Below are 22190 nucleotides of genomic sequence, written 5' to 3'. Positions count from 1 at the left end.
GGACGCCACAGTGGCGAGTTACCGCCCAAGCGGGACCCGCTGCCGAAGTGCAGCCCGGTCTTCAGCGGTAATTCGGCGGTGGGGGGCCCTTCCGTTCCAGGACCTGCCGCCGAAGTGCCCCGAAGACCGGGCTGCACTTCAGCGGCGGGTCCCGCTTCAGCGGTAATTCGGCGGCGGGGGCGCCCCGCGACGGGTCTTCGGGACACTTCGGCAGCAGGTCCCGGAACGGAAGGGCACCCCCCCCGCCAAAGACCCCGGGCCCCCGGAATTCTCTGGGCAGCCCTGCCTGGCCTCGCGCTGCCCGGCTCCGGCCCCGGCCGCGTCCCCTGCCGCCCGGCTCCGGCTCCGGCCCCTGGCGCCCGGCTCCGGCCCCAGCCCCGGCCCCCGGCGCCCGGCTCCGGCCCCAGCCCCGGCCCCCGGCGCCCGGCTCCGGCCCCAGCCCCGGCCCCCGCCGCCCGGCCCCGGCCCCGCGTCCCCCGCCGCCCGGCCCCAGCCCTGCGTCGCCCGGCCCCATCCCCGCGTCCCCCGCCGCCCGGCTCCAGCCCTGGCCCCGGCCCCGCATCCCTTCCCGGCCGCCCTACTCTGGCCGGCCAGCTACCTGGCTCTGGCCGTCCGGCTCCCGCCACATCCTCCAGCTCCGGGCTCCGGCCGCGTGACTCCTGCCCCAGCCCAGCATCCCGGGGCTCCTGGCTCCAGCCGCGGCCGGACTGTAGTGCCGCCAGCCACATCCAGGCAGCGCAGTAAGGGGGCAGGGAGGGGGTGTTGGAGAGAGGGCAGGGGGGTTCCGGGTGGGGGGTGGATAGGGGTTGGGGGGGTCAGAGGGCAGGGAACAGGGGATTGAATAGGGGCAAGGGTCCTGGTGGGGCAGTTAGAAAGGATCAGGGGATGGATGGGGCGGTGGGAGGCAGTCAGGGGCAAGGGTTCCAGGGGCTGTCAGGGGACAGAAAGAAGGGGTGGTTGGATGGGGCAGGGGTCCCTGGGGTGGGGGGAGGTGTTAAGGAACGCGGGGGGTTGGATGCGGCAGGAGTTCGGGGAGGGGGGGCATGATCCCTAACCCTAAGAACATTTGCTAATGTTGTTGATTGTTGTGCAGGGGAGAGGGTGAAAACTGTTCCCATCAGTCTCCTTGTTGTCCATTCCTTTTCCCTTCTTTATTTACAGTATAACTACAAAATAGTTTTCAATATTTCTGAGTATATAACATATGCCGTCAAAAACAGGACTACCAAAAGTGTTAAAAGTGTTAAAAATACTGGTACATGTCTTCCTATTCATTAAATAAAATACTGTTTTACTGTTCTACTAATGTGTATATTTTCTTTAAGTTAAAAAAAGTTAAAAATTTAATTTTTTTAAAATAGCACCAAACTTTAAGGGTGCGGCTTATAATCAGGAGCGTCCTATACTCAGAACAATACGGTACTTATTGGCTATAACTGCTGGTGGTGGGAGAAAGAAAGAATGAGAAACGTCCAACTATTTTTAAAAGATAATATAAATGGAATACAATGTTTTTCACTAACAAGATAACAGGAAGGTGAGGTTTCTAGCAGAATGAAGGAACCCAGTTTTTCTATAAAGTAAAAATATTCACCTTAGAACAAAGTGTCTGTTAACGTAACATTAAGAGTAAAACATTAAAGTCAGGAAACAAAATGTAAGGTTCTTAACGATGCATTACTTTGGCTGTGTTAACACTTCGTATTTATTTTATGAGATATAGTTAACGTTTAAAAAAGTATAATGAAATCCAACATCTGGAAACTGAAGTAGACAAATTCAGATTAGAAATATGGCACACATGTTTAACAGTGAGAATAATTAACCACTGATGTTGTGAACACTCTGTCCCTTGACATCTTTAAGTCAAGACTGGAAATCTTTTTAAAAGATATGCTATTGTTCAAACAGAAGTTATGGGCCAGATGCAAACATTGGGTATGGTTCTTTGGCCTGCAATAAGCAGGAGATTAGATCAGCATAATGGCCCCATCTGGACTTAAAAACAAAAATCTATGAATCTATTAAGCTAGAATTTTAAATATATATATATTAAACAAAATATATAAATATAAATATAAAATTAAACAATATTACATGTGGCACATATATATATATTTATAAGGCTTTCATAAGAAAGAAAACCCCAATCTAACTTCATTCAGGACCAATATGTAAGGTTATAAATAAAATATCTACTTCAAGTCTGTCCATACCCCTCAGTATTGTTGGATCCACAATAGCTATAGATGAAAAACAAAAAAAGGTCTCTTCTACTCCTCACTAGAATACTGCTCCATCCTGTCACAGTCTGATCTGACCATGGTGATCTATAATGAAAGTTGGCTGTGAATTTTTTGACAAACCATTTTGTCAAAAAATGCAGATTCACTAAAACCAAAACTTTTCACAAGAACTGATCAGTTTTGAAAAAACTTCAGTCAATAAGTTTTCTTAGGTCCAGGATCGAATTTCTGGTCAAAACAAGAGCCACGCAACCCCCACCCTGGCCTCCAGAATAGCCAATAGCCCAGTGGTTAGAGCACTACATGGATATGGGAAACCTAGATTCAAATCCCTCTGAATCAGTCAGAGCAAGGACTTGACCCTGGGTCTCCCACATCCCACTTGATTGCCCTAATCACTATTGGGCTGTTATTCCATAGAAGGGAAATGGGGTGGGGAAGCCTCTTTGTGGTTTTTCATAAAAAAATGTCAAAAAGTGAAACTTTCATCCCAATTCAGAACAGGAAAATTTTGAAATGTCACACATTTTTGCATGATGGAAAACCATTTCCCACCCAGCTCTGTTTGTTACCTCAACTTGACTACTGCATCCCTAGGTATGTTGTGTTTAAATCACTCAACTTAAAAAGGCTCTAGCTGATACCAAAGAAAGCAGCCACCTGCTTAGCAAGGAATCTGAAATCATATCAGACTAATACTCCACTTCCTGTCATTTAATGGTTCCTTGTTGAACAGCACATATTCAGTGTTCCAGCTCTGCTCTTAAAAGTCTTCCACAATAAGGACCCAAGCTTTAACAGACAACCTCAATTTCCATGAACATGATTGCCTTCAGCAGTTACACTTACTAGAACAGGGGTTCTGAAACTGGGGGTCAGGACCCTTCAGGAGGTCACGAGTTTATTACATGGGGGGGCCCAGCTGTCAGCCTCCACCCCAAACCCCACTTTGCTGTCAGCATTTATAATGGTGTTAAATATATAAACAAGTGCTTTTAATTTATTAGGTGGGGGTCGCACTCAGACACTTGCTATGTGGAAGAGGTCATCAGTAAAATAGTTTGAGAACCACTGTACTAGAACAATGAAACATTAACTCACAAGAGTGAAACTAGTAAGGGCTGAAGACAGAACTTTCAAGGTAGCGGGCCCACAAACATGGAACTCACTTCCAGAACACAGACTGATCACAAGATATCACTGCCTTCAAAACAAAGCTTCTCTCTGCAATACACATATACCCCAATCCAATTTTCCAAATATTTTCTCCCTCAGAATAGCAAGCGAGGCAGTGTGGTCTAATAGATAGAGCACTGATCCAGGAGTCAAGAGAAATGGGTCCTATATCCAGCTCTGATGCTAACCTGTTGTGTTTTCTTGAGCAAGTCACTTGGCTGCTCCTCATCTATTTCCCCTTCTGAAGATAATGCATTGCTCCTTTAAGGGACAGGATGGAGCCTACAGCTAAGTAGAGCCTGGGGTGTAATCAAGGAGGCCCTGCCCCAACCTAGGGCTGGGTTACATAAACAGGAAGAGAGAAGGAAAGGACATGCAAGCTGCAGTGTATTCTCTCCGTCTCTAGACAAGCCTAATCAGACTCAGAGTATGTCTACACAGGGATTAACGACCAACAGCACAGCTGCAGCTGGCCTAGGTCAGCTGACTTGGGCTCATGAGATTTGGGCTGTGGGGCTAAAAATTGCTGTATAGACCATTTGGGCTCAGGTTGGAGCCTGTGCTCTGGGACCCTCAATTCTCGGAGGACCGGTCAAGGATTTTTTATCCCTGTGTAGAAATACCCTTGAGGTATGTCTACACTATAAACTCAACTGGACCTATGTTAGGTCAACGTACTAAGTGGTTCATGTCCACACTGCCCTTTTTCTGTCAGTGTTGCACGTCCTCACCAGGAGCACTTCCATCGATTTAAGAGGGGCAGTGTGCAGTGTTGAGAGCCAGGACTTTCAGCTCTGCGCGCAGCTCCCCACCGGAAGTCTGACTTGCCCCACACACACACTTTGGCTCCCCGCTGGGAACGGGGCAGCCAACCAGACTCTGGAATAGAGCTCCCAGCCAGGTACAGCTGTGCTCCCAGGAGGGGAGCAGGGAGCCAAGAGCCCGGGGGGAGGGGGGGGCAGCCAGGCTCCTGGCAGGGAGATCTGCACCCAGAGCCTAGTCAGCTGCTATGCTCCCAGCGGGGAGCAGCGAACTGAGAGCCCGGGTGGCAGCCCAACTGGGAGCAGGGAGCCTGAGCCGGGAGCCTGCGTGTCAGCACAGCTTGAAGTGGAGACCAGGCAGCAGCCTGGGAGGGAGCCAGCTTTTTTGTCAATTTCACGGCTCCAGTTTGATAAGAATGACCGCCAATAGATGTAAGTAATGCAGTGTCTACCCTGCATTGCCTTAACTACACAGGCATAAGCCCCATACCTCTTGTGGAGGGGAAATTATTATTTCAGTGTAGTACGGCACTTACATTGGCAGGAGCAAGGCTGTAGTGTGTACACTGACATAATTAGGTCAATATAAAACAGCTTACCATATGCTGACCAAATACTGTAGTACAGACCAGGCCTCAGAGACTTGGTGTTACAGATGTTAAGTTTGGGTCCTGATGTGGAGACCTTATGAACCATCTACTGTAATTCCTCCTGTCCTGAAGCCTTATTAAAAAAGGAATATGCTATTTTGTTAATGTGTATTGACTTCTCCTTGCCCAGGCTATTAAATTGAACATATTGCTGCCAATCATGGGAAATTAAAATGGTGCACACCTGTCAGAGTGGATAAAAATCGTATTTTTATTTAAATCAGATTATTTTGATAAAATGCTTTTTGAGGAGAAAACCTAAGATAGTTTTAATTAAGATACATTATAGCTCAAAGATATCTCATCATGGAATAGGGATTATAAATTCTAATTCTATAGTATGAGACAATATATTCATGTAATGCTTAAGAAAAGTTTTGTAGAAGAGTCCCAATAGTTCATGGATTAGGGACCCAATTTTATGGGGCTCCAGGGGCTTCTGTATAGATTATTTAGGTTAATCTTTCTATCTACCCAATGGGACTCAGTGCTCAGTCTAGAAGATACCATCAGAGATGCTTAGTTTTGCAGTTCTCGGACTGTGGATTTGTGTCTCCAGAGACAGCGTGCTTGTTAACAGCAAAAATGTTTTAACATAAATAAATAAATGTGAGAAATAACAGACCTCAACCCTATTGTCCCTCTTCAAATTTGTGTGCACAGAGTCAATCCCTTACTTCTCTCTAGAAGTGCAAAGTTTCAAAAAGTTCAATGAACAGAAAATTGTTGGGGGTAGAATAGATCTTGACAAGGAGAAGAAGTCTGGACAAAAATGTGAGAAGGGAGGGACAGGCAGTAAAAACAAAAGTGAAACTGTTTGAGCAGCATATTCCAGAAGTCTTGAGGTCTTTCTGAGCATAGCCTTCATTGATTTGAGATCTACCATACCATTCTCTCACTAGAAGGGGAAAGCTATAATGGCAGCAGGCCGTAAAAGAGACCCAGTTTGGGAATATTTTAATGAAGTTCCTCTACCTGTGGGTAAGACAGGCATGTGTGCAAAGAGTGCAACAAAGAAATGCAAGGCCTGGTTGCCCGAATGAAACATCATGAGAAGTGTTCCTTCTCAGGAGGAAACTGCGTTGAAGATGATGAAAGAAACATGTCTGAACGTGCAGGATCTTCAGGTTAGTAAACTTTTTTTATTTCATACTTCTTTCTTAAGGACTGCCTGACTTCCTTATGGACTATTCTTGAATTCTCAAGTTTGAGAGAAAAAAAAATAGTTGTTACTATCATTTTAGATGCAGTTGTGATAAAAAATAAATAGCTGAAATAGGCAGATCTTCCTTTTACAATTTCACCTTTAAAGTAGTACTGAGTGTCAGTGAATGCAATGAGTAATACTAAATGAGCAGTATGGTAATAATAATTAAATACCGTATATACTCGTTCATAAGCCGAATATTTTTGGTAAAAATGTGATGCATCAAAGAGCGGAGGTCGGCTTATAAACAGGACTCCACCAAAATCTGACAATTTTAAACTCTATGGAATCATTTAATTGAATATCTAATACACTGTCATTTTGTTTACCTGGAGCGTCTGCAGGCATGGAGCCCCTCAGCTCCCAGTGTCTGCAGTTTGCACTGGGAGCTGAGAGGCTCCATGCCTGCAGACACTCCAGGTAAACAAAACGTCCAGGCCCGCTAGCGGTTTACTCTAATGGGCCAGGAGCCAAAGTCTGCCAACCCCTGAAATATAGGGTCGGCTTATGAAAAGGTCATACAGTTTTTGCTATTTTTACCTAACCATCTTGGGGGATCGGCTTATAAACGAACGGGCTAATGAATGAGTATATATGGTAACTCCATTGACTTATTTTGGTTTAGGAGAATCCATCCTCAACATACAGGATTCTGAAGACTATCAACCTTCAAGATCACCATCATTTTCTATAGTTTCAGAGTTATCTGCCAACGATAACGTTTCTGCCACATCACCTATACCACATAGCCACAGTATATCACCTGTAGCAAAAAGAAAAAAAAAATCTCCATCATCCAGAAACAACCATAGATAAGTTTGTGATAAGAACCAGCAGATTACAAAAAGAGGTAATTGATGAAAAAACTGCCCGGGTTGTTTATGCAACAAACTCTCCTTTCCATATGACTGAGAACCCACACTTCATTAACATGGTTCAGTCAATAAGACCAGGATACAGTCCACCCAATAGAGCAGATGTCTCAAGCAAATTGCTGGATAAAGTGTATGAAAGAGAAATTGAGCAGGGGTAGGCAACCTATGGCATAGGTGCCTAAGGCAGCACACAAGCGGATTTACAGTGGTACTCACACTGCCCAGGTCCTGGTCACTGGTCCAGGGGGCTCTGCATTTTATTTAATTTTAAATGAAGCTTCTTAAACATTTTAAAAGCCTTATTTACTTTACATACAACAATAGTTTAGTTATATATTATAGACTTGTAGAAAGAGACCTTCTAAGAACGTTAAAATGTATTACTGGCACGCGAAACCTTAAATTAGAGTGAATGAATGAAGACTCGGCACACCACTCTGAAAGGTTGCCAACCCCTGCTCTAGAGGGTAAAATTGTTAACCTGAGTCTTAATGGGTGGAGCAATGTCCACAATGATCCTATAGTATGTGCATGTATACAAAAGAAGAAGGGAATGTCTTCCTTACAGAAACAATTTATACATCAGGAAATGCACACACAGCAGAATACTTACAAGTAGCAGTAAAAGCTATAACAAACTGAAAAAAAAATCAAATGTCTAGTATGCAGCTTGGTCACAGACGATGCTGCAAATGTATCCAAGATGAAAAGATGTTATTTAGAAGAGAGTCCCAAGCTAATAACATATGAGTGCAGTGCTCATTCCAGAAATAAAAGCTAATGTTGAAATTGCAAAATACTTCTGTAACAACCACTTCACAGCAGCTGCTCCAAAAAAAGTGGCAGGAACCAAGCTAACTCTTCCACAAGACACGCAATGGAACTCAGTAGTGGACTGTTTTGAACACTATATCAAGAACTAGCCTAATATGATAACAATTCATGAACAAAATCGTAAAAAAACAGATGATACTGTCACAGCCAAAGTTCTCAACATTGGGCTTAAGAGAAATGTTGAACAAATGTCGAGTACCCTGAAGCCTATTTCTGTAGCCTTGAACAAAATGCAGGGAAATAGCTGTTTGATTGCTGACACTGTTGAAATTTGGAAGGAACTGAGTGAGATCTTAAAAAGAGAACTATGCAATGACAGAGTTAAATTACAAGCATTAAAAAAAAAATGAATGAGACAAGCACTATTGGCAGCTCATTTTCTTGCAAATATTCTCAATACTCAGTACCAGGGTTAAACCTTAACTGCTGAAGAAGAGTTGGCTATGACATGGACAGCCAGCAACCATCCCTCCATAATGCCAACTATAATAAACTTCAGAGCTAAGAGTGAACCATTCAAGAAATACATGTTTTCTAATGATGTTTTAAAGAAAGTCACACCAGTGAACTGGTGGAAGTCACTTAAGCACTTGGATTCAGAGACTGTTGAAGTGATAATCTCACTTTTAACAGAAGTAGCTTCTTCTGGCAGTGTGGAAAGAATATTTTCTTCCTTTGGACTAATTCATTCCAAATTGAGAAATCGTTTGGGACCTGAAAAAGCAGGAAATCTTGTTTTTCTTTTCCAGATTATGAACAAACAAGAAAATGAAGGTGAAGACAACTGAGTTAGCTGCAGAAGCCAATATTTTAAGTTTCTCATATTGACCTGGTTGATTTAAGTCGAATTAATTTTTGTTTTGTTTTTTTAAATATTTCATTTAACTATTTTAGTTAAAAACAATTTTAACAAAAACAAACCTGATTTTAAAAAACTTGAATGTTTAACTCAATTCAAAAATTCATATGCTTGTTTTGTTAAAATACGTTTGCTGTTGAAGAAAAAAAAATCAGGAATACTAACATTGTTGTTTTAGTTAAATAAAACAATTTAAATGTCTGTCTGGTGATGTTCTCCTCCTAATACAGCATGGCAAGAAAATCCTCCAAATATTAATGATTAACCTGTTGAATTGGAGATATTTATGAAGTAATTGGGAGGTGAACTATCTGCTTCAATTACCATTGGTAAATGAAATAACCAATCATTCATTTTCTGATATAGCTGAAAAACTAACCTGAAAAGTTTTCAAAATAAATCATTTATAAATGCATAGTGTGTACTCTCTAAAAATGAAACCTACATCTATCTCTGAGTTGTGGAGAATATGTATTAATGTTATAATAACCAACAAGAATGCACTTTTATGTAGAAATCCATGATTAAATTGAGTCTTCTTGGCTAGTGACTTAAATTGTGATTTAAATCCATTTGATTTAAATCAAATCCACCCTGACACCTGCAGCACCACACCAAGGACTGCCCACACCTTTACCCCTCCATACTTGTTGTCTACTATGTCTATTTAGATGGTAAGCTCTTTGGGACAGGGACTGTCTTACCTTTTTTTTTGGTAGTGCTTAGCCCAACAATGCACTGATCTCAGTAGTGGTCTCTAGACACTACTGCAATACAACTACACAAAAACATGGTTAAATTCAAGTGAAACAAGCAGCAATTAACTACAATCATTTTCTAGACCCTGTTTGAAGTTGTATAAATTGTGAATTCAGAATTCATCAATTCATTGTGATGGCCTCCTGTGCCTCTTCATGCAAAGGAGTCAGTTTGTCCCACAACAAGATATTTTACTGAACTATTACAGCTTGGTAATTAACTATATTCATATGGAGGAAAGCTGAGGAGCATGACTTCATCCCCTACATATCTTGCACTTTGTCTCTTCCTTCTATGAGACTAAGCAAGGGAAATCAGCCTAACTTGACCTACTATGGGCTGCAGATTCAGTACAAAAACCAGGAACAGGATCTGTATAAAAGTACTTTAATCCTTTTTTTAGAGCATTGGGTAGAAATGGTCAGCACTTTTGGTAGGTGGACTGAAGGCTAGTTTCAAAATATATTTGTTGAGAGAGTGGCTTTCCCTTTCTCAATTGCTTGAACTGGACGATCTTGAAAAGTCAGTGAGATTTTTCAAATCCCAACAATTTCAGGTTCAAAGTTGCCAAGTCTCTCTAAGAGACCTTGTATTTTTCAAGGAATTTGGTATGTATGCATCTTTGAAGGAGGCACTGACTTGCACAGTTGTGGTTTTGCTTGCTTTTAACCAACCAACCAGGACGGATGCAGATCCATGTCACAGGTTGTGGCTCTAGACATTTTTCAGAGCTCTTGAGCTTCAGCATGTGTGATGGAGCCAAATACAGCCAGAAGTAATAGGGTGAATAGCACAGTCTAGTAATGGAGTCATTAAGATTAAGCTCAAGTTGGCATTCTATGGCTCTCTGCGAAGCTAAAAGAGATCCACACACAAAAGCACAGATCCTAAGTATTACCCCTCTAAGTCAGAGCAAGCACTCATACACTGATCCATTAAGTACACCTCTACCCCACTATAACATGACCCGATATAACACGGGTTCACATATAGCACGGTAGCAGCAGGGCTCGCTGGCGATTTAAAGGGCCTGGGGCTCTAGCTGCTGCAGGGAGCCCCGGGCCCTTTAAATCACCACTGGAGCCCTGCCACCGCTACCCTGGGGCTACGGCAGCGGGGCTCTGCCAGTGATTTAAAGGGCCTGGGGCTCCCCGCAGCAGGAGCCCCAGGCTCTTTAAATCACCTCTGCAGCCCTGCCACCCCTACCCTGATATAACAGTGTCTCACCTATAACGCGGTAGGAATTTTTGGCTCACCACAACCGCGTTATATCAGGGTAGAGGTGTATATAGTACCTTCACATAAGGGGCAAGACTTGAGGCCCTGGAACTTAACTTCAATCATTCCTACAGACAAAATCATAGCAGAACAATCAAGGCTCAGTGAAGTTACCAAAAAAGTAACCATCTGGGCCAAGCATCTAAATTGCACTAATTGCCCTAAAATGAACTGGAAAACAAAAGAGCAGTTTACTACCCACCCACCCCCTCCCAAGAAGAGGGACCTATGGAGTAGCAACAGACAATAGTGAGTACTTGCTTACATCACCAGCAGCAATAAGAAGGAATTACGTGGCAGTTGGTGCTGTGGGTCTTTCTAAACCCCCAGGTACTGGATGTGAGGATAAATGCAAGGTGTGCATGCAGCTCCAGTGGAAACCACCATCCAAAAAGTTTTAAACCGATGTTTAGATTATCAGCTACCATACTGTTTTAGGGGTCTATGCACCATGGCCAGAACACACATTCTAGAACCTAACACTCTTTAATGAGGATGTAACACTGCCAATTAAAAAAAACTAATTGAGGGGAAAGCCTATATTAAACTAAAACAGATCTATAGTTTCCGCAGCTACCATGCCCATCAAGTTAAAGAAGATGTCAGAGCATGCAGAAACTCAAACTTTGTCACAACTTTCAGATTTTTGTAGTGTTGTTTGCAACTGCAGAGACTGATTTTAAGGCCCCAGTCCTATACTAATAACTGTGTGAGTGAACCACATGCCCATGCAAAGCCCCTTTTGACTCTCACCGAAGCCTCTCAGTGCATGATCGAAGAGTGAAAAAAAGTTCAAACCAATAAATCAAATCGTTAAAAGCAAACCAAATGTTCCCTGTTTTTTAAGTCTGGAAGTGTAGCACCACCTTTATGGAATTATCTGAAATCGTATTTTAGCTATTTCAATCTGGTATATTCCCCATCATCTATACATTTTTCAACTTTATAAAAGAGCTACCTCACAGAATTTAATTAGTGTTGATTTAAGTAACAGATGACCACTAGAAATACAGTAATATGTAATTTTAAAATGCTGATGAAAAATCATTTTAGTACATTTTATGGATGTCACATAGTTGTACTTGTACATAGAAAGGCACAACAAGACTGGAGAATATCTACAAATTTCCTTTCCCTTACCTAAAGGTAAAGAACTAGCAAAATTGAAAATTTTACACATCTAATTTACTTAAACTTTTTGTTTTCTATATTTTTTCAATTTGGACAATGTAAATAGACTATCTGGTTTCTCTTTTTAGACACTGCCAAGTGAGTTTCACTTCCTTGTTCTCATGCACTAGTACAATGCTGTAATGTTTACATTAGCCACTGGTTGAGAATATTTATTTGTTAAAAAGTTACACTGGAATGCGAAATAATATAGTTAGGTGTTTTGGGTTTGTTTTGTTTTTATCATTGTTGTTTTAAATACACAATCTAAATGCTGGACCAAATTTGGCCTGTCTCTTTCAAGTCCCTGAATCTCTCTTCTCCAGTCAATTGCTCTCCTTCTCCTACCCCGCAAAAACAGAAAAAACAAGATGTACCATCAGACAGGGCATAATCAGGACAGAAGAAAACCTTCTGCTTCATGTCCATCTTTTTATGTGTTATTAACACCAAACACTTTCCTTGAAATAAGCTACATTATATTTACCACTCCCACTGTGTAGGGAGACACAGCACCAGTACAATCACCCCTGAAATCCTCTCAGCCTAGACAAAATAAAGTCTATTCACCTCAAATACAGGTTTCAAAAGAACAACTAGAGCACCACAATAGACATGATTGAGCATCCCCATCCCTTCTCACTACTTCTACTTCAAGGCTTCTGTGTGTAATAAGAAGTTTTAAAAAAAATTCTCAGGGACTATCTACACTTACGGTGCAGCTGCGCTGCTGTAGCACTTCGAGAAGACACTACCTACACTGAGGGTATGTCTACACTACCCGCTGGATCGGCAGGTAGTGATTGGTTTATCGGGGATCGATATATCGCGTCTCATCCAGACGCGATATATCGATCCCCGAACGCGTTCCTGTCGACTCCGGAACTCCACCAGAACGAGCGGCAGTAGCAGAGTCGACAGGGGGAGCCGCAGCTGTCGATCCCGCGCCGTGAGGACGGGAGGTAAGTCGAAATAACATACTTCAACTTCAGCTATGCTATTCATGTAGCTGAAGTTGCGTATCTTATATTGACCCTGTCCCCTAGTGTAGACCAGGCCTGAAGAGGAGAGCTCATAAGTACTCCACCTCCCTGAGAAGCAATAGCTATCTCAACAGGAGAAGCCCTCCCACTAACATAGTGCTGCCTACACTGGGGGTTAGGTCAGTATAACTGCGTTGCTCAGGGGGTGCGGATTTCCACATCCCTGAGTGAAGCACATATACCTACAGAAACTGGTAGTGTAGACCAGTGGTTCTCAACCACAGGTACGTATACCCCTGGGGGGTACACAGAGGTCTTCCAGGAGGTACATCAACTCATCTAGATATTTGCCTAGTTTTACAACAGGCTACATAAAAAGCACTAGTGAAATCAGTACAAACTAAAATTTCATACAGACAAGGGCTTGTTTATACTGCTCTATATACTATATATCAAAATAAGTACAATATTTATATTCTAATTGATTTATTATATGGTAAAAATGAGAAAGTAAGCAATTTTTCAATACCAGTGTAGGTAGGTAGTTTTCTGTTTGTGGTGAAACTCAGAAGTTTCACTGCAAAAAGTGTAGACGCTCCCTCGGTTTTTTCAAGTGTAGACATGCCCTTGGTTTTCACCAGTGGCTCTCAACCTTTCCCGACTACTGTATCCATTTCAGGAGTCTGATTTGTCACCTCACTTAAAAACCAGTTGCTTACAAAATCAGACCAAAAAAAGTGAGAACACAAACCAGTGCTTTTCTTTTACTGATTCCTTATCACCGGTGAAACTGCCAGCAGAAAAACTCTGCAAGTGCAGACACAGTCTAAGTCTCACTCATGCAACACCATTTCAGCGCCACTGGTCTTGACCATGTTGGGAGCCCTCATGTAGCTGGGATTGAGACTTACTCTGAGGCTAAGGGTATTTCTACACTACAGCACTGCACCTGTGCCACTGTAGCAGAGATACTTCCTACATCAACAGAAGGAGTATTTTTGTCCATGTCCACCTCTCTAAAAGGCAGTAACTAGGTCAACAGAAGAATTCCCCTGTAGACCTAGCTGTATCTACAGCAGTGGTTAGGTCAATTTAACTATGTTGCACAGAGCACAAGGTTTTTCACAGCACTGAGAGCTGCAGCTGTCAATCCAATTTTTAGGTGTAAACAAGGCCTAAGTTATTGTCCCTTTAAAGAGTCACACATGTCATTAGACTAATTCCATGTGGGAAGCAGTATCTGTAGCTTCATTTCCTGAGACTGTAATTTTGCATTGGAGGATCAGGGAAGGAAACTGGAACTTACAGCAAGCAGCTCCTAAGGCAAAAGGAAGCCATTCATAAGGGATAACTCAGTGGTTTGAGCATTGGTCTGCTAAACTCAGGGTTGTAGTTCCATCCTTGAGGGGACCACTTAGAGATCTGGGGCAAAAAAAAAAATCAGTACTTGGTCCTGCTAGTGAAGGCAGGGGGCTGGACTCAATGACCTTTTGAGGTCCCTTCCAGTTCTAGGAGATACGTATATCTCCAATTATTATTATTTATTATTATGATCCCAGCTCCCTAACTCAATCCCAAATTCCAATTTACTTGCCCTTCACTGAAGCTGTAGCCCAATTTTAACAACATCCCACATTCAACCATCCTCAATGTCCCCATCCAGCCATTTCCCTTTCCTGCCATCAACCCCACACCTTACCCACCACATGGGCCACACACACTTCTCCTCCCAGCCCATCCTCACTCCCCTCCCCCTCGAGCCCTCCCACACCCACCAACCCTTTCCTACCCCCACCAACCTCATTCCCCACTTCCTTGAGCCCCAGCTAACCTAAACCCTCAACCAGCCCCCGATCCACCCTCCTCACCTGCACCAACCTCACTCAACTCCCCACCCCACTGACCTCTCACATCCACCAAACACACCCCTGCAGCCCCCTCCACACCCACCATCCTCATTCCCCTCTCCCTTGAGCTCTCCCACACCTGACAATCTCAGCCCCACTAACCCCCAACCACACACACACGCACACCCCAAACCTAACTCTCCAGCTCCTGGAGCCCCACCCCCACCTCCACACAGCATTGTCGCCACCACAAGGCCCCTCCCCCCAAGTCACACCCCCCCCACACCCAGCATTGTCACCCCCCACAACTCACCCCTGCCCCCCCCGCCTGGAGCCCCCACGCACACACCCAGCATCGTCGCCCCCCCAACTCACCTGTCTCCCCCCAACCTGGAGCCCCCCACACACACATACACACATACCCAGCATCGTTGCCCCTCCAAAACAAGTCCCCTCCCACCAACTCACCCCTGTCTCCCCCCCCCCCACTTCCTGGAGCCCCCACGCACACACCCACACCCAGCATCGTCGCCCCCCCCCCCGCACAAGTCTCCTCCCACCAACTCATCCCTGTCTCTCGCCCCCAGCGCAAATGCACCCAAGCAAAACAGCAGCTCCCGGCCGCTCTCACCACGCCTTGCCGAATCCGGTGTCCAGGCCGCGACGCAGGGGTCCAGCCTAGGGTCTGTGCCCACAATGCCAGCCGGCTGCCTTCGCTACCCACCCGTGTACCGGCACCGCGGAGCCAGTCCAGGCCCCGCTTAGCTCCCCCGCACCGCACGCACCTCGCACAAGCCAACGCAGTTGCGGTGCACCCTCATTCCACATTCATGAGCGGCGCTCACTGATTGGCCGGAGCGGGGTGGCGCGCGAGGGGCCGGCTCTGCAACGTTGTAAACGGCTGCCACGCAGAGGAGGGGAGCGCGCGAGCGGCACAGGGGTTACTACAGGGCATTCGCTGCCGGGGTCAGGCGCTGTAGCGCGCAGGGCAGCTGGGACAGGGAGCCCTTGGGCAGCGCTCCAGACTCGGGGGTGGGCTGGGATGGGGAAATAGGATGTAGGGGGACTGAGAGTGCGAGTAACTGATTTTCACTGACAACGTGCTACAAGTAACAGTCGCCATTTAAATGCACTAAAGTCCATGGAGTAATTTATTATACAAATACTGTTAACTGTGTCATGTATTAGGCAAATATATTACTGCACAGTGTGTAAATAATTATGTAAACAACTATTGCCTTGCAGTCAGCCCCCCCTCATTTAATGCTGCAATATAAACATTATTTATTTATTTCCAGATATAAAAAAAATATTAAATTGATGTTTTAAAAAAAAGTGAACGATACAGAGTTAAAGCCTAGAAGTTTCTGGTTATCAGGGAATAACATACAGAGGATCAAGAGGTGCAAAAATTGGTTTAAAATTAGATGGTGTAAGGAATACATAATCTGCAATATTCCCAATTGGGGGTAAAAGGTTAACGGGTCAAAGTACAGACACTGAGATATGAGGGTATGTTGTTCATATAATGGCTATGTTCAGGTGTGGAGTATAATGAGTGGATACGATGATGAGGCTGGATTGACCCTCATTTAGTGAGATTTAACGTTCAGTGAGTTTATAGTTCCAGTTCATATGGTCCAACGGATAACGTCTCTTGTTCCCTTTCTTGTAGTCGATGCAGGATGTTGCTCCAGCTCATGCCTCCTGGTATTGTTGATGGCCAGTGATGTGTTCAGTGTAGATGTCTCTGGACCATCGGATGGTGTCTGAGACCATGAGGCGCCGCATGAGTCTTGCATAGCGTCAACCAATACCGCAGATCCGCAGCACATGCTCATTGCAGGAGTCCGAGGTGCCCAGGGCTCCAATGATCAGAGTGTCCATCTGCACTTCGTAGCCCTTCGTTCTCAGGGAGTCAGCCAGGGTAGCATAATTTTCCAGTTTACATACTAGTATAATCCCAAATCAGTTTGTAAACCCATATGCTAACTGCTGTAACCTCCAAGATATACAAACAGTTAATACAAACAGTTAAACTGTGTCATTTTAGCTAATTTAAGGAAGGAGCAACATTTTAAATTAGGGAGATTCATTTTGTGTTTACAGATGCTGTGCTATTTGAAAATAAGTATCAATGCAACAAGGTTGCAATCAGAAGAACACAAAATGAAGCAGAATGCTTTTTTTAACTTCTACGGCATGCATACACTATAATATGAACATCTTATTTCAAAATACTTATTTAAAAGCGGTAAGTGTGGAGTGGTAGAGAGAGAATCACTTCACCTTAGGACAGTCTTTCTCCATTTTTTTTTCGTTGCTCCTATTAATTTTTAGCCGGGCACAGTCCACACCAAACAACTGAAATGATCCTGGTACCCTGATCTAGTATTCCTGTCTTCTCAGAGTACAAGGACTCTTTAATCTTGGATGATCTGAGGGGAATGTTCCTGTTCACTCCTGTGACTTATAGGCACCAGAAAGACTCATAACTTGGCTTGGTCTGCCTGCTTCATGGTTTCCTTCTTGTGACATATGTGATTTGTGGAGGTGTCTTTGTAATTACATGAATCTCCTTCAGAAAAGGAGGAAAATACTGCAAGATGGAAATAGTATACGGGAGATTTGTGAGCTATAAGCAGCATGAAGGATCACAGGCCAATACAGGTGAGAGCAGCAATAGAGGTAATATCACAATATTAGATTAAAAATTCAAGAGTTCTGTTCTCATGGGGATAAGAAAAAGGAACAATAAAAAGCTGTGTGCCTGGAAATGGAAGAACCAGTCACCCACTTGTTCAAAGGAAGGAAAAAAATTTAATCACTTCAGAAGGAGGGAGTTGAAGTGACATTCCGCTAAGGGATTCACTTGTTTCAACAAACACATGCCAAATTAAAGACAATAGATAAGATGTGAATACAAAGGGGAGAATTCAGAGTTGTGATGAACTCTCTGGTTTGAACTCCTGGTCTTTTAAATTTCACTTCAATAAGGCAAAGGACAGTTCCAGGATGAATCAACAATAGCTATTTTATGTAAACAAGACAAGACTTCACAGGGTTCAGACTGCACTCAGCAAGGGAGAGTGTCTCCTGCATTATTATAGTTGGTGTGTGGATGACAGAATGAATCCCAGTTTTCTTGTGCTTACCTATGAGTGTTCTGTAAGCAATGACATAACATAAGAATAGCCACGCTGGGTCAGACCAATGGTCCACCTAGCCTAGGATCCTGTCTTCCAACTAGTGTTGCCAACCCTCCCGGTTTTGCCGTGAGTCTCCCAGAATTGGGCTTTATCTCCCAGAGGCTACTGAAACCAAACTGGGAGATTTTAGGCCGCTAAAAGTCCAGCAGCACAGCAGTGCTAAGGCAGGCTCCCTGTCTGCCCTGGCTCAGCGCTGCTTCCAGAAGCAGCCAACACATCCCTGAAGCCCCTGGGGAGGTGGGGGGCAGCGGGTCTCTGTGCACTGCCCCTGCCCCAAGTGTGACTCTGCAGCTCCCATTGGCTGGGAACTGCGGCCAATGGGAGCTGCGGGGGTGGTGCTTGTAGGCAGGGCAGTGCACGGAGCCCCCTGTCCCTCCCCAGGGGCTGCAGGGAAGTGCCGGCTGCTTCCAGGAGTGGCATGGGGCCAGGGCAGGCACAGAGCCTGCCTTAGTCCCACTGTGCCACCGACCAGGAGCCAACTGAGGTAAGTGCTGACCAGCCAGAGCCTTCACCCCCTCCCACACCACAACCTCTTGCTCCAACCCTAAGCCCCCTCTCAGAGCCAAAGGGCAGGGCAAGGGTGTTTGGGTTCGTGTGATTAGACAGTTGGCAAGCCTACTTCTGCCAGGTGCTTCAGAGGGAATGAACAGAACAAGTACTTATTGTGTGATCCCTCCTCTGTCGTTCAGTCCCAGCTTCTGGCAGTCAGAGACTCAGGACGCCCACAGCATGGGGTTGCATCCCTGACCATCTTGGCTAATTGATGCCATTGATGGTCCTATCCACCATGAATTTATCAAATTATTTTTCAACCCTGTTATAGTTTTGGCCTTCATAACATCCCCTGGCAATGAGTTCCACAGGTTGAGTAGGCATTATGTAAAGATGCACTACGCTGAGTGAGAGACTCTGTTCCAAAAACTCATAGGACTCCTAACTTGGAATTAGAAATGGCCCTGACCCAACCCCCTGGATTTTAAAACTATTTCTTTAGGAAAGAGAGGGTGAATTTTTTACTCCAAAGCTGGATCTCATTTTAAAGTTTGTTCCTTGTCCCCATCTTTATAAAAGGCTGAACTAACATGCTGGATCTAAACTTGCCTGAACTTTGAAATCCAAATGCAAACTTTGTGTCATAGACCCATCTCCATTCTAAATGGAAACTCCCCAGGACAATGCATTTATTAATTTTTCCCCACACAATATGGCAATATCAGGATTTCTAAAGATTACCTCTCCAGAAAAGCAAGTCTGAGAAACTTTAGCAATTTAGGACCTGATTTCCAGATATGCTGAGTACTCAAAGCTCTCATTGGCTTTATTTGGACCCCATTCAACAGAATTTTGTGTGCATGCACAGACTGTACTAAGCAATCTCTGCTTTCCGTAGAATTGAAGGGAGTGAGATAGCAAAACTAGCCAATGTTCCGCTCTACACAGCTGCAATACTTTGATCAATTTGCACCCCTAACACAGAGTCCAGAGACTCAGAATAGATACTATAGTTGGGTATAGATTGCTTTCGGAACAGTGATCAGAGAATCCAACCCAGACCGAATCTTCTTGTGTGCAGGACCTCATGCCTGGCAGGCATCCATTATGAAGCAGCCTTTACATCCCACAAAGGCTGTCCAGCACATTGAGACTGAAAACTTAGTAAGATTCAAAAAGGAACTACACATCAATAATGCCTAGACTTAGTTAATGTTCAATTTTAGGATACTCATACTTCAGGGTTTAAACCAATCTCTAACTAACAGGTATTAAAAGGACACCTAATGTAGGGGTTAGATTATCTCAGATCTGCCTAATTTGAGGTTTCTTGCACTGTCCTGTGAAGCATTTGATGTTGGCCACTGTTGGAGACAGATTACTGAACAAGATGGACTACAGTCAATGCATTCTGGCAGTTGCTATGTTCCTAACTCAGTCCAACATCTGATCAGAAAGATTACCTGGTACCAACTGGGCATGCACACAAAATTTCAGACATCTGTATTAAAAACAATCTGCAGTGTGTTTGAAATGGATTTCTATAGGAACTTAAATTAACTCCCTCTGCAGCTCAGGAACTTCTTTGGAAGTTCATGATACTTTTATGGAGAATGGGCAAAGTTCTGCAGCCAAAAAAGCACTAGATCTCTTTGGGTACATCTTCACAGTGATTAAAAAAAACAAAACAGCGGTTGGCCTGGATCAGCTGCCTCAGCCTCTGGGGCTCAGGCTGCAGGGCTAAAAATCACTGTGTAGACATTCAGGCCCGAGCCCGAACGTCTACACAGCAATTTTTGAGCTCCACAGCCCAAGCCCTGGGAGGCTGAGAGAGCTGACCCGCTCTAGCTACAGCCATGCTGTAGGCCTTTTATCTCTGTGTCGACATACCCTGTGTTGTTTTAAGGCAATTATTCTTATGGCTAAAATGCACTACCTGCTTATTTTAACAATCCCATGACTGAGCAGCCTAAAAAGTTGATACATGAAATCTGGAAGAGACCTTTGTTCAGTTCCTTGGGTTATACAAAGTAATCAGCTCAAAAAAGGGAAAATGTTAACTGTGATTTCACTCTCCACATGACTTTTTATGTAAGAGTTTTATACTGTTGTCCATTACTGTAGTGTCTGAACACCTTCCATGTAGCAAAATCCCTAGTGGACTTCATGGAGTCTGCCACTTCTCATTGTATGGGGTTAGAACTTTGCTTGGAGTAGCTTCTCTTTTCTTTAGTGAGGAGGACGGTAGAATAAAAAGCATGTTCAAAATGTGAGTGTCACTTGTGGTGGCACCACTTCCTCTAAAAAAGAAAGGCTTTGCAGTGTTTCCTAAAGATGTTCAGACTCTGAGCTGACCTGATCTCCTCTGGAAGATATTGATTGCTTTGCAAATTAGGACCAAGGCCTTACATGGGCATCACACGCTGATTGGAAGCCAGTGGAAGGACTTGAGCACAGGCCTGATGTGTTCAGGGGGACTTGAGTTAAGCGGAAGGTGAACAGCCACTTTCTGTACCAACTGGAGCCAGTGCATCATCTTCACAGTCACCTTCAAATACAATGCAGCCTGGAGATGAGAAATGCATGACCAGGTCCTCATCTAGGATGAAGGATTCAAACCGATGTGTCAGCCTGTCGGTCCACTGCTTGATTACACAGAGTTTAAGGATTGGTGAGGTAAATGGGGAGTTTTTAGGTTTCTCAGGACAAAGGCAGTTGGGCTTCCCTTTGCTAAACATCAGAAATGTTCCTAACTTGGAAAGCATCCTGCAGATTGTGCAGATCTGCCCAGAGAATCAGAGACGGTAACCAGCTTCCCCTCTCTCTGCTGCACCAAGTGGCAACTGAGCTCTGGGCCTTAGAATGGAAGTGTTCCTTTTATACCATATCTGTTATCAGACCCTAATGATTAGTCAGCTTGTTACTTTGCTGTCTGAGGGATTACATAAAAAAGTGTGAAGACTTATAATGGATTCATACAAACTATATCTTTTTATGTACAGCTGATACTATCAGTCCGTTTAGATTAAATATGGACTATATGGACCATGAAATCTTGGATTAAAATTATATTGAAAGATGCTGCTATAGACTTCTGGAATTTTTTTTTCACATTCATAGGAAGTGTATCAGCTGTTAATACTACCACAAGAGGCAAACTTATTTTCTGTGTACAGCTAGATGAAATAGTTACTTAGAATATTTGTGATTCATTTCCCTGGCATCAATGATTTCAAGTACCAGGAGGTGGGAGTTTCTCTATATAAATGAGAACAAAATTGGGATTATATTGTATCATGAAAAGATTACTATATATACTGATACCTAAATTATTGTTCCTTTGTGATGTCAATTTTTCATTTTCATCATTGGAAAATATTAATATAAGGGGGAAAATACCTGGTATCTTGGTCAGAACTAAAAGTTTCTGTTAAGTTTTAAATGTGTTGAATAACCTTGGACATTTTCACCGTATGATATAATGGTTCCATGATGAATATTCATAAGGAAACCAAAATAAAAAACTGGGGATTTGTTATATTTGTAGTAAACAGAATTACTAATTTTTAAAATAATTGATAATCCGTATTTATACTTAAAAATCTCAGATGTACAAGAGATATGTACTACTACTTTGGGGAAACTCTGAAACTTACCTTTCTTCACAAACTTAGCAAGAAAACAATGAGAGATGATCAGAGCTGGATGACAAACTAAGTATTAGCACGATATTATTATAAACCAAAGATGAACATGATCTTGCAAATGAAGGGAGTGACTGCAGCTCTTATATTATTCTTGAGTATTCAGGCAATCAAGGGATATTTGTGAAAATGTTCATAAA

General features: G+C 43.6%; 1 protein-coding gene across 2 annotated transcripts in view; it reads right to left on the bottom strand.

The window, feature by feature from the left end:
• ACSL3 (acyl-CoA synthetase long chain family member 3) overlaps window positions 1-15408 on the bottom strand; it is a 105626-nt gene extending 90218 nt beyond the window's left edge. Inside the window, exon 1 of one of the 2 annotated variants that reach the window (XM_045030528.1) lies at window positions 15277-15408. The gene's annotated coding sequence lies outside the window, so the exon portion shown is untranslated. The remainder of the gene's footprint in view (window positions 1-15276) is intronic. The other variant, XM_045030529.1, reaches the window with a different exon arrangement.
• Window positions 15409-22190: the final 6782 nt, after the last annotated feature.

The sequence above is a fragment of the Mauremys mutica genome, chromosome 9 (genome assembly GCF_020497125.1).
Source record: "Mauremys mutica isolate MM-2020 ecotype Southern chromosome 9, ASM2049712v1, whole genome shotgun sequence".
NCBI lineage: Eukaryota > Metazoa > Chordata > Testudines > Geoemydidae > Mauremys > Mauremys mutica.
This window is presented reverse-complemented; position numbering and strand designations above follow the sequence as displayed.